This window comes from Nansenia antarctica, assembly GCF_963989245.1.
Source record: "Nansenia antarctica genome assembly, chromosome: 16".
In the NCBI taxonomy this organism is placed as follows: domain Eukaryota; kingdom Metazoa; phylum Chordata; class Actinopteri; order Argentiniformes; family Microstomatidae; genus Nansenia; species Nansenia antarctica.
The window spans coordinates 28,348,026-28,361,002 of NC_137686.1; the positions used below are offsets into that span (position 1 = coordinate 28,348,026).

A 12,977-nucleotide genomic window follows, 5' to 3' on the forward strand; every position below is an offset into this window, starting at 1 on the left:
GATGTCTCTACCACCACCTCCATGATGTCTCTACCACCTCCACCTCCATGATGTCTCTCTACCACCTCCATGATGTCTCTCTACCACCACCTCCATGATGTCTCTACCACCACCTCCATGATGTCTCTACCACCACCTCCATGATGTCTCTCTACCACCTCCACCTCCATGATGTCTCTACCACCACCTCCATGATGTCTCTCTACCACCTCCACCTCCATGATGTCTCTCTACCACCACCTCCATGATGTCTCTCTACCACCTCCATGATGTCTCTGCCACCTCCACCTCCATGATGTCTCTCTACCACCTCCATGATGTCTCTCTGCCACCTCCACCTCCATGATGTCTCTCTACCTCCACCTCCATGATGTCTCTCTACCACCACCACCTCCATGATGTCTCTCTACCACCTCCACCTCCATGACCTCTCTACCACCACCTCCATGATGTCTCTACCACCACCTCCATGATGTCTCTCTACCACCTCCATGATGTCTCTACCACCACCACCTCCATGATGTCTCTCTACCACCACCTCCATGATGTCTCTACCACCTCCTCCATGATGTCTCTACCACCACCTCCATGATGTCTCTACCACCTCCTCCATGATGTCTCTACCACCACCTCCATGATGTCTCTCTGCCACCACCTCCATGATGTCTCTCTACCACCACCACCTCCATGACCTCACTACCACCATCTGCAACAGCTTGCATCAGATTCAAGACCCTGGTGCTCGCCTACTGGGCGGGGAAGGGAACAGCCCCCGCCTACCTGCAAGCTGTGGTCACCCCCTCAAACACCAGCCTGTTCACTCTGCTCCTCCACCTCTGCAGGCCGACTGGCTCCACCGTCTCTACGGGGACGCAGCAGTCGCGCTACCTGGTCACGGCTTTTCACTGTCCTGACGCCCCGCTGGTGGAACGAGCTCCCCACTGCTGTCAGGACTGCAGAGTCACTCCTTATCTTCCTCTGTGGACTGACCGCTGTCTTCAGGCTACACCTTAGCTGTCTCTCCTGAATCCTCTCCATCCTCTCTACCCTCCGGTACAGTTTCCCCAGTGTAAAAAAAAACAAAAAAAAACATAATTCTTCCTTCTTTTTGTATTATGACCGCTAATGGCCTTTTTGTTCCGTGCAAAGATTACATTTCTTGCGATGGCTGATGGTAGATGATTCACTGACAACAAATACATTTGTTTAAGTAAGTTCGCTTACAGGCATCTGCTTAAATCTAAATGTAAATTTCACTCTTCCACTAACTCCACAATGTCTATCTTCCACTAACTCCACAACCTCTCTTCCACTAACCCACCATGTCTCTTCTCACAATGTCTCTCTCACATTTACATTTTTGGCATTTAGCAGACGCCTTTCTCCGAAGTTACTTACAACAAATACATTTGACCGAGTGAATCATCTGTCCATCAGTCATATCAGGACAATGTAATCTATGCTCAGGCCTGGGGCTGTTGGCAGTCGTCGTGCTAGAAGAAGGAAGAGTTTTGTTTTTATTTTGTCTTTTTTTTACACTGGGGAAACTGTACAGGAGGGTAGAGAGGATAAGGAGGATTCAGGAGAGACAGCTAAGGTGTAGCCTGAAGACAGCGGCCAGTCCACAGAGGAAGATAAGGAGTGACTCTGCAGTCCTGAACAGCAGTGGGAAGCTCGTTCCACCAGCGGTGTCCCAGTATAGTGAAGAGACGTGATTAGGTAGCCTGACTGCTGCATCCTCTTAGAGGCGGTAGAGCCAGTCGGCCAGCAGAGGTGGAGGAGTGAGGTGAACGGGTTGGTGTTTGAGGGGGTGACCATTGCCTGCAGGTAGGCAGGGGCTGTTCCCTTTGCTGCCCGGTAAGCGACCACCAGGGTCTTGAATCTGACGCAAGCTGCTATCGGGAGCCAGTGCAGGGTGCAAAGGAGAGGGGTGAGATGAGAACATTTGGGGAGGTTGAACACCAGACGGGCGGCAGCGTTCTGGATGAGCTGCAGAGGTCTGTTGGCGGAGGCGGGGAGCCCGGCCAGGAGTGCGTTGCGGTAGTCAAGGCGGGAGAGCTGACCAGTGACTGGGTCAGGAGTTGTGCTGCTTCTCTGGTGAGGAATGGTCGTATCCTTCTGATGTTGGAGAGGTAGAGTCTGCCGGAGCGTGCTGTCGCTGCGATGTTCTCCACGCAGGAGAAGTGGTTGTGGAGGATCACCCCTGGCTCTCTGGAAGGAGGTCACCGTACAGTTCTCACCTGTGATGGAGGAGGCGCCTGGCACCACCGCCTCTACGGGGAAGCAGCAGTCGCGCTACCTGGTCACGGCTTTTCACTGCTGTCAGGACTGCAGAGTCACTCCTTATCTCCCTGTCTCCTTATCTCCCTGTCTCCTTATCTCCTTATCTCCTTATCTCCCTGTCTCCTTATCTCCCTGTCTCCTTATCTCCCTGTCTCCTTATCTCCCTGTCTCCTTATCTCCCTGTCTCCTTATCTCCCTGTCTCCTTGTCTCCTTATCTCCCTGTCTCCTTGTCTCCTTATCTCCCTGTCTCCTTATCTCCCTGTCTCCTTATCTCCTTATCTCCCTGTCTCCTTATCTCCCTGTCTCCTTATCTCCTTATCTCCCTGTCTCCTTATCTCCCTGTCTCCTTATCTCTCTGTCTCCTTATCTCCTTATCTCCTTATCTCCTTATCTCCCTGTCTCCTTATCTCCCTGTCTCCTTATCTCCCTGTCTCCTTATCTCCCTGTCTCCTTATCTCCCTGTCTCCTTATCTCCCTGTCTCCTTATCTCCCTGTCTCCTTATCTCCCTGTCTCCTTATCTCCCTGTCTCCTTATCTCCCTGTCTCCTTGTCTCCTTATCTCCCTGTCTCCTTGTCTCCTTATCTCCCTGTCTCCTTATCTCCCTGTCTCCTTATCTCCTTATCTCCCTGTCTCCTTATCTCCCTGTCTCCTTATCTCTCTGTCTCCTTATCTCCTTATCTCCTTATCTCCCTGTCTCCTTATCTCCTTATCTCCTTATCTCCCTGTCTCCTTATCTCCCTGTCTCCTTATCTCCCTGTCTCCTTATCTCCCTGTCTCCTTATCTCCCTGTCTCCTTATCTCCCTGTCTCCTTATCTCCCTGTCTCCTTGTCTCCTTATCTCCCTGTCTCCTTGTCTCCTTATCTCCCTGTCTCCTTATCTCCCTGTCTCCTTATCTCCTTATCTCCTTATCTCCCTGTCTCCTTATCTCCCTGTCTCCTTATCTCCCTGTCTCCTTATCTCCTTATCTCCTTATCTCCCTGTCTCCTTATCTCCTTATCTCCCTGTCTCCTTATCTCCCTGTCTCCTTATCTCCCTGTCTCCTTATCTCCCTGTCTCCTTATCTCCCTGTCTCCTTATCTCCCTGTCTCCTTATCTCCCTGTCTCCTTATCTCCCTGTCTCCTTATCTCCCTGTCTCCCTGTCTCCTTATCTCCTTATCTCCCTGTCTCCTTATCTCCCTGTCTCTTTATCTCCCTGTCTCCCTGTCTCCTTATCTCCTTATCTCCCTGTCTCCCTGTCTCCTTATCTCCCTGTCTCCTTATCTCCTTATCTCCCTGTCTCCTTATCTCCCTGTCTCCTTATCTCCCTGTCTCCTTATCTCCCTGTCTCCTTATCTCCCTGTCTCCTTGTCTCCTTATCTCCCTGTCTCCTTATCTCCCTGTCTCCTTATCTCCCTGTCTCCTTATCTCCCTGTCTCCTTATCTCCCTGTCTCCTTATCTCCCTGTCTCCTTGTCTCCTTATCTCCCTGTCTCCTTATCTCCCTGTCTCCTTATCTTCGGAATGGACTGACCGCTGTCTTCAGGCTACACCTTAGCTGTCTCTCCTGAAACCTCTCTACCCTCCTGTACAGTTTCTCTACCCCAAAAAAAAAAAAAACTTCTTCTAGACTAAAAACCCATCTTTTTAATATTGCCTTTTAAATGGCTAAATAATTAAATTGTGATTTATATAATGATTGGTGCACTTTGAGCTGCAACGTTTGCAGGAAAGTGCTATACAAATAAACAGTTGTTGTTGTTATTATTCGTGCATTATGACCAATGGCCTCTGGCCCGAGTGGAGATTACGTTTCTTGCGATGGCTGATGATAAATGATTCACTGACAACAAATACATTTGTTTAAGTAAGTCGCTTACCGGCGTCTGCTAGGTGCCAAAAAATGTACATTTCTCTTTTCCACTAACCCAAACCCACTACCTCCACAACCTCTCTTCCACTAACCCACAATGTCTCTTCTCACAATGTCTCTCTCACATTTACATTTTTGGCATTTAGCAGACGCCTTTATCCAAAGCGACTTAGAACAAATACATTTGACTAAGTGAATCATCTGTCCTCCAGTCATATCAGGAGAACGTCATCTATGCTCCGGCCTGGAGCCTTCGTTGTACTAGATGGTTAAGTTAGTTAAAAAATGTAATAAAATTAGTCCCCCGAAGAAGGCGGGCCAAAATAACTAAATAATATATATATTTTTTAAATATAAAAGAAAACATTTATTACATTCTTAATTCCTTTCATTCTTCATTTCTTTTGTTCTTCCTTTCTTCTTTTCTTCGATTGTTCATTCCTTTCATTCTTCAGTCCTTTTGTACTTCTTTTCTTTACACTCTTCATTTCCTACAGTCTTACGTTCATCCATCCGTTTTTCAGTCTTTCGTTCTGTTCATCCCTGGTTCAGTCTGTCCATCCATCCATCCTTCAGTTCTGCAGTCCGTCCATCCATCCATCCATCCATCCATCCTTCAGTTCTGCAGTCTGTCCATCCATCCATCCTTCAGTTCTGCAGTCTGTCCATCCATCCATCCATCCATCAGTTCTGCAGTCTGTCCATCCATCCATCCTTCAGTTCTGCAGTCTGTCCATCCATCCATCCATCCTTCAGTTCTGCAGTCTGTCCATCCATCCATCCATCCTTCAGTTCTGCAGTCTGTCCATCCATCCATCCATCTATCCTTCAGTTCTGCAGTCTGTCCATCCATCCATCCATCCAGTTCTTCCGTCAGTTCATTCATCCATCCTTCAGTTCATCCATCCTTCAGTTCTGCAATCTGTCCGTCCGTCCATCCGTCCGTCCGTCCATCCGTCCAGTTCTTCCAGTCTTACGCCGTCCATCCCTTGGTTTATTCTGGCGTTCTTCATGTTTGCCTCCTAAAGTCCAACCCCTCGTCCACGCCGTGGGAGGCGGGAACGGATAAGTTACAGGTGACATCTCCCTCTCAGGTAGCAGCACCTGTAGTTTAGCTGGCTAACGGGGCTCTGGTGTCGTATGTTTACATCTGGAAGAAGTATTGAAATCCTACTGGACTAATGGCCTGCACTTACATAGCGCCTTTATCCAAAGCGCTTTACAACGGCCTCTCATTCACACATTCACACACACATTCACACACCAATGGCGACCAAGCTGCCATGCAAGGCGCCGGCCGGCCCGCGCACTGGGAGCAATTTGGGGTTCAGTGTCTTGCCCAAGGACACTTCGACATGTGGCCAGCCGGGGCTCGAACCGCCGATCTGCCAACCTTGCGATCATTAGACGGCGGCTCTACCTCCTGCGTAGTGCTGAGGGTCACAGTTGAAGACAAAAAGTAAATAAATGTTTATATTTTCTCCCTAACGTTTTATATTTTAAATTGGTAAGTTACGGTGAGTTTAAATGAACCTCGTGAACAGCCTCTAGATATCTGCGCGCAAATCAAAAACACTCCACGAATTTGCAGCATCTTCAAGTTGATTATGTTCGGTTCGATTATATTAGGTTTGATTGGATTAGATTAAACTTTGTCGTCATTGCAGTACAGGTACCAGACAACCAAATGCAGTTTAGCATCCAACCAGAAGAGCAAATAATGATCCTCTGGGGCTCAGTTGGTAGAGCATGGTGTTAACAACGCTGAGATTGTGGGTTCGATTCCGGTTGGGACCATATATATTGACAATGTATGCGCTCACTGCAATGTAAGTCTATATAAAAGCGTCAGCTAAATGGCATTTATTATTATTATAAATAATGACAATGAAAAACATATTGTAGACAAAATAGGATATGTAGGCCTACAGTTATGAAGTTATAATTACAGTATGATAGCACATAGGATATGTACAGTTATGAAGTTATAATTACAGTATGATAGCACATAGGATATGTACAGTTATGAAGTGATAATTACATTAAGATAGTACATAGGATATGTACAGTTATGAAGTTATAATTAAAGTATGATAGCACATAGGATATGTACAGTTATGAAGTGATAATTACAGTAAGATAGCACATAGGATAGGTACAGCTATTATGATATCTGCTATATATAATATATATACTGTATATATATATATATAATAATGATGATCTAGCCAAGAATAAAAACAAACATATAAACAGAAATACTCCACTGGGTCAACACAGAACAACACATACAATATGAATGAATTAATGAATTAATGAATGAATGGTCTTTATTGTCATTGCTACAGTACAGGTACCAAACAACGAAATTTAGGAGGGGTGGCTCCCCTGGTGTTAGGAAAGGGAAAAAATAAACTTTAAAAAAAACACAAGAAGGGAAGGAGCTGGTTTACATAAATAAAGGCTATGTACACTATCCACTATACTATACTGTACAGATAGACGACTAGGGTTGTCATATTGCACAATAGTGTTATTGCACATTTATTTAAAGTGTCGCAGTTTGCAGGCTTGACATGTACATATTTGTGCCTCAGCACTACACCTGATACATGAGAACGGCAAAGACAGTGAAGATAAATAAATAGAAACAAAGTCAACTAACCTATGAGTGAAAAGAGAGAGAGGTATTGTGTGTGTGTGTGTGTGTGTGTGTGTGTGTGTGTGTGTGTGTGTGTGTGTGTGTGTGCACGTGTGGCAATTAGCAGGAACAACTGTCATCTATTGAATTGAACATGGTTCAGCGTCCTCACAGCTTGGTATGCTAATATAATGTGTATCTCTTCTGAAAACACCCAGCCTCTCCTCTAAAATGGTTAATTTAATTAATTCACCATAGTGTACATAGATACGTTAACTGGACATAATCAAATCAAACAGGCCCAAACCCTTAAAATATTTAAATCTAAGCTAAAAACCTTCATGTTTTGCGCCAGTTATGATTAAACACAAACACTTCTATCAATGTCTATTTTCCATTAACTGTTGTCTTTTTAGGTGTAGGCCTACAGTCAGATTCTGACTCGCGTCTTTCCTTCAGAGAAAGTGATGGATTGTGTCGGTAATGAAATGCATACCCTACTCTGTGTACCACATGTACAAAAGAAGAGATTTGGTGAGGCTGCATTCTCATTTTATGCTCCAGATTGTGTCTCACTGCCAGTTTACATTAGGGATGCAACCTCAGCACATATGTTCATGTCAAGACTAAAAACCCATCTTTTTAATATTGCCTTTAAATGACTAAATAATGATTGTATAATGATTAAAGCACTTTGAGCTGCAACGTTTGCAGGAAAAGCGCTATACAAATAAAGTTGTTATTATTATTATTATTATTATTATTATTATTATTATTACTACACAGGCTGCGTTCGTAAACTCGCTCTGAAAGCGCCGGAGCGCACACTGGGTTCGACGTCATCAAGTGACCAAGTAATTTGATTGGACGAGAGGCATTCCATGAGGGCCGATCAGATTTCCAGAGCGAATTTTCCTTCTGTCGTCGACTCGAGAGAAGTGAAATGCGATTGTATTTATTAGCCAATCAAAAACGTGTTGCTAAGTAAGTTTAGTCTTGCCTGCGTTCGTAAATTCGTTGGAACACACACTGGGTTCGACGTCATAATGGAACCAAGTCATTTGATTGGACGAGAGGCAGTCACGTAAACGCTCCGGCGCTCTCACTGGCCGCGTTCGTAAATTCGCTCTGAGAACGTCGGAGTGACCACGTGACATCCTCTCGTCCAATCAATTTACTTGGTTCCATTATGACGTCGAACCCAGTATGCGCTCCGACGAATTTACGAACGCGCCCATTGCAATGGCCAAGTCTAATTAAAGGTAGAACATGACCTTATATGGGAACTGCCATGCGATAGTGCGCAAAATGTGTATTAAAAAATATGAGATGTTTTGATTAACGGTTTATTCCGTTTCTATCTTTTTAATTGCGAGAGATGATTTTCAATATTTGTGAGTATTTCCCTCTTGTGTTACTATAGTTGTTGATCCACCAAAATTAGGTGATGTTCATTGAGCTGCAACGTTTTCAGGAAAAGCGCTATACAAATAGAAAGTTATTATTATTATTATTGTTATTATTATTATTGTTATTCATTCACTGTGACGTAATATGAATCTGAAGCTGTTATTGCAATAAATTGTCAAGCAAAAAATGGTCAGGTGATTATTATTATTATTGTTATTATTATTATCATCATCATTATTATTATTCACCAGTGATGCCATCAGAGCCATCAGGACATACTGAAATGTTGCGTAACAAAGAAGAAAACCACCCAGTAACAATCAAATGAAATAGTTACGTTTGTATCACCTGATCAGAATCACCAACATGTTTAAACATTTCATAGACATTTTGGAATTCATATCATTGTTTTTATAGGGTCTCTGATCTGCATAGGAATCAATTACACACTGTGGATCAGGATGTCATTACATTTACTATTTGGATGTTTTAGCTTACAGCTTTGTTGACGGCCAGCTGTGTGTGTGTGTGTGTGTGTGTGTGTGTGTGTGTGTGTGTGTGTGTGTGTGTGATGGTCACTGTCCACTTATGCAGCTGAAGTCAGGTGAAAGCAAACAATATAATATAACTACCAAGCATCTGAATCATTCAACATGTTCTTGTACTGTGTAATGACAATACAGTGAATCTAATCTCATCTAAACATTATAACAATCATAATATCATCCCACTATTCATAACTTATACATATGAGACACACACACACCATCTCTCTCTCTCTCTCTCTCTCAAGTCAGAATAGAGGTAAAACACACACACACACACACACACACACTAGTCAAAATGAGTGATTGTAGTTCAATATGAAAGAGACACAACACACGTTGTTGCATGACAACCGGAAAGATTTATTCATCTCGTTCAAATAAATATACTCAACAAGTATACACAATATAGGTGCAACTAATATATCTCTATATATCTCTATTAGATAGATGTGAAACATGTTGTGTATTTCCTTCTTTGACAAAGAGGTTGTGGGTAATCTGTCTGTCACACAGGCAGAGAGGAGGAAGGTCAAAGGTCAGATGCTGATTGGGATTCTAGGGATGCCCCATGACCCTGACATTAACCCTACCCCCCATGACCCTGACATTAACCCTACCCCCCATGACCCTGACATTAACCCTACACCCTAACTTGACCCTGACCTAACCTGACCCTAACCCTAACCTAACCCTAACCTGATCCTAACCTAACCTGACCCTAACCTTAACTTAACCCTGACCTGACCCTAACCTAACCCTGACCTGACCCTAACCTAACCCTGACCTAACCTGACCCTGACCTTACCTAACCCTAACCTAACCCTGACCTAACCTAACCCTAACCTAACCTAACCTTAACCCTTAGCCTCAGTGATGTCAGAGTCGGGCCGTCCCGAGCATCCCACCTAACACCCACCAGAGAGCACAGACCACTGGGGGACGACAGGAAGTCCACTGGGGTTTCGGGCTCAAAGCGACAACAACGACATTCCTCCGTTTATCAAAGCGACTCTCGGAACTCTCATTAAGAACTCTCATTAAGGCAGACAAGGGGTGTGTTGTAGACAGCACGCAGCACACACACACGCACACGCACACGCACACGCACACACACACACACACACACACACACACACACACACACTAACCTAGATCTATCTAGCAAGGCAGCAACAGCCCATCCATCCCCACAGGCGTTCACATTCACCACCACTACAGCAGCATTGCCCTTTTATATTAGCGTAGCATAGGCTAGCCAGCTACCTTCGGAAGCATCAGCCTTCCCTTCACCATAGCATTAGCATAAGCTCAACTAGCTGCCTTCAGCAATATTGCCCTTCACATTAGCGCTAGCTAGCTAGCGTCCTCGTTTGACTCCGGCCTGCTGCTTACCTACAGGGTTCCTACAAGTTTCAACACGTCAAATTTAAGACCCTTTTAGACCTTTTTGAATAGAATTTTAGACCTATTAGCGACACCACATATGATAGCCTTTTTGTCATCCTCGAGGTGATGAAATTAGGGATTTCACTGCCACACAGACAAAAAAGAAAGTGAATTGTAATTTTTTGGGGTTCCAGCTTGATTCATTTCTACGTAAATAGATGTGGTCGGACTGATTTCCTTGCAGGATCTCATTTTTAAGATCTAGCGCCTAATTTTTTGACCGAATAACTGAAATGTAAGGCCTTGGGAATCGGATTGCTGGATTTTAGACTTAAAGACTTTTTAAGACCAGCGCGGGAACCCTGTACCTAACCTAACAGAGTCGACTCCACCCCCTAGCCATATCCCCGTCGGATCCTTCCTGTTACTAAACTGTCAAAACAACTTGAGCCCAGACCAGAAGGGTGACATGTTAGTACATAAAGCTTCAGCCACTTCAGGGGGGAGGCTGAGGGAGGTAGAAATCGGAGGACAGGCTCATTGCGAGGCATGGAACCATATCAAACACACGTTGAGACGTTTGTCTTTTGCCAGGCTGCCAAACCAAATAAGAATGAGTTCTTACTGGCCTGCCTGCCTGCCTGGTTAAATAAAGCTGAAAAAGAAATAGTCCCATGCATTACAACAAGCCGGTCCTCCGATTTCTACCTCCCCTAGCCTCCCCTGACCCTGACCCCTGACCCCTGGGCCTCTCCAGCCTCCCCTGCTCACTTCTCAGACGAGTCTGTCAAGGTGACGACGTCAGATGAAACAAAACGACACGCGGCGACATCAAATAAATAAAGAAACAACAACAACAACAAAAGGCAACAAAATAAAATCTTTGGTCCACATCTTAACATGATGGTCAGATGTCGAAAGTGACAGTTATTAATAATAATAATAACAACAACAACAACATCTAGAGTCTATGGATGATGGATTGGAGTGACCCCCCCCCCTCCCCACTTGGTCACTGTCGTCACGGAGACACGACTCCTGCTTGTTCTGTGTTGCATCACAATAGAATCCTCTACTCTCTCACCGCGGGGTCGGAGGTCAACTTCATTTAAATTCAGTCAACAGATATTATCTAAACGATGTAATAATATAGTTACCGGTATCTAATGATCTCATATGGTTATGTAATTAGTTCATTCTATCAGGCTTAGGTAATTAACACATGATCGCTGTGCAGCAGAGACCAGCATCTGGTGTGATCTCCCTAAACAGCGCAGCTAGTGAACACACACGCGCACACACGCGCACACACACACACACACACACACTTCCACTCACACCGAGTGGCTAGTGAAACAACGTCTCTAACAGAACAGAACAGCAGAAAGCTGCTACACACATCAGGTTCATGGTCGTAAATATACGGAATTAATCGTAGGCCACATAATGACATAGCTGCAACTGCCGATACACACACACACACACACACACACACACACACACACACACACACACACACACACACACACAGAGAGAGGGTAAGGTCTAGCTCACACAGAGTAATGCCTGAGATGGCCAACAAAGTCACCAAAACAAAACAAAACAAAACATTTCATTTTTCTCTCTCTCTCTCTGTCTCTCTCTGTCTCTCTCTCTCTCTCTCTCTCTCTCTCTCTCTCTCTCTCTCTCTCTCTCTCTCTCTCTCTCTCTCTCTCTCTCTCTCTCTCTCTCTCTCTTTACAGTAAAACAAAGGAGGAACTCAGGTCCTCAGGCGATGAACGACACCTCCTCTCTGGGGACACGGGGGGGGGAGGAGGGGGAGGGGGACAACTAGCCATGGAGTCCAGCATGGGTCATTGCAGACAGACAGGAGCGCCCTCTTGTGGGCGGCTTCAGGAACCCTCAGCCCAGCTCTCGGTCCACCCACACTGCTGGGGGGGGGGGGGGGGGCAGATACACAGATACCCTTTAGGGAGGGGGGGGGGTGTAGGGGGGTGGGTCAGTGTTGATCCTGAAGTCCCTGAACGAGGTCTTATATCTGGGGAGAGATATGAGACTATTGCAGTTCCGGCTGTGGGCTAAGGGGGGGATGGGGGAGGGGCTGGGGGGGGATGGGGGAGGGGCTGGGGGAGGATGGGGGAGGCTGGGGGAGGATGGGGGAGGCTGGGCTGGGGGAGGCTGGGCTGGTCTCTGGCGCCCCCTGGTGGTCGTAGGGGGCGGCTGTTACCTCTGGTCTTTCAGGAGGCTGCGGAAACTATGGAGCTGGTGGATGCTGGTGGAAAGTCTGGGGGGGGGGGAGGAGATGGGAGGGGGGGAGGGGAGGGGAGGAGGGGAGAGGGAGGGTGAGGAGGGAGGGAGGGAGGGAGGGGGGGGAGGGAGGGAGGGGGGGAGGAGAGGGAGGGGGGAGGAGAGGGAGGGAGGGGGGGGAGGAGAGGGAGGGAGGGGGGGGAGGGGGGGAGGAGAGGGAGGGGAGGGAGGAGAGGGGAAGGGGGGGAGGAGAGGGAGGGGGGGAGGAGAGGGAGGGGGGGAGGAGAGGGAGGGAGGGGGGGAGGAGAGGGAGGGGAGGGGAGGAGAGGGGAAGGGGGGGAGGGAGGGGGACGGAAGAGAGTGGAAGTTAGGAAGACTTACATTTAATTCCTGCACACATTTAACAAAAAATATTGACAAAAGTGACATGATTTAACCGTCAGCGTGTGTGTGTGTGTATATATATATATATACGTGTGTGTGTGTGTCTGGTGTGTGTGTGTGTATATATCCGTGTATGTGTGTATATATATATATACGTGTGTGTGTGCGTGTCTGGTGTGTGTGTGTATATATCCGTGTGTGTGTGTGTGTGTGTGTATATACGTGT

The 12,977-nt window shown here is 46.1% G+C and overlaps 1 long non-coding RNA gene across 1 annotated transcript in view; it reads right to left on the reverse strand.

The window, feature by feature from the left end:
• LOC308171865 overlaps positions 1 to 12,040 on the reverse strand; it is a 25,206-nt gene extending 13,166 nt beyond the window's left edge. Inside the window, exons 1-2 of the long non-coding RNA XR_013937851.1 lie at positions 9,583 to 12,040; positions 9,464 to 9,518 (exon numbers count right to left, since the gene is read on the reverse strand). This is a non-coding gene — a long non-coding RNA (uncharacterized lncRNA). The remainder of the gene's footprint in view (positions 1 to 9,463; positions 9,519 to 9,582) is intronic.
• Positions 12,041 to 12,977: the final 937 nt, after the last annotated feature.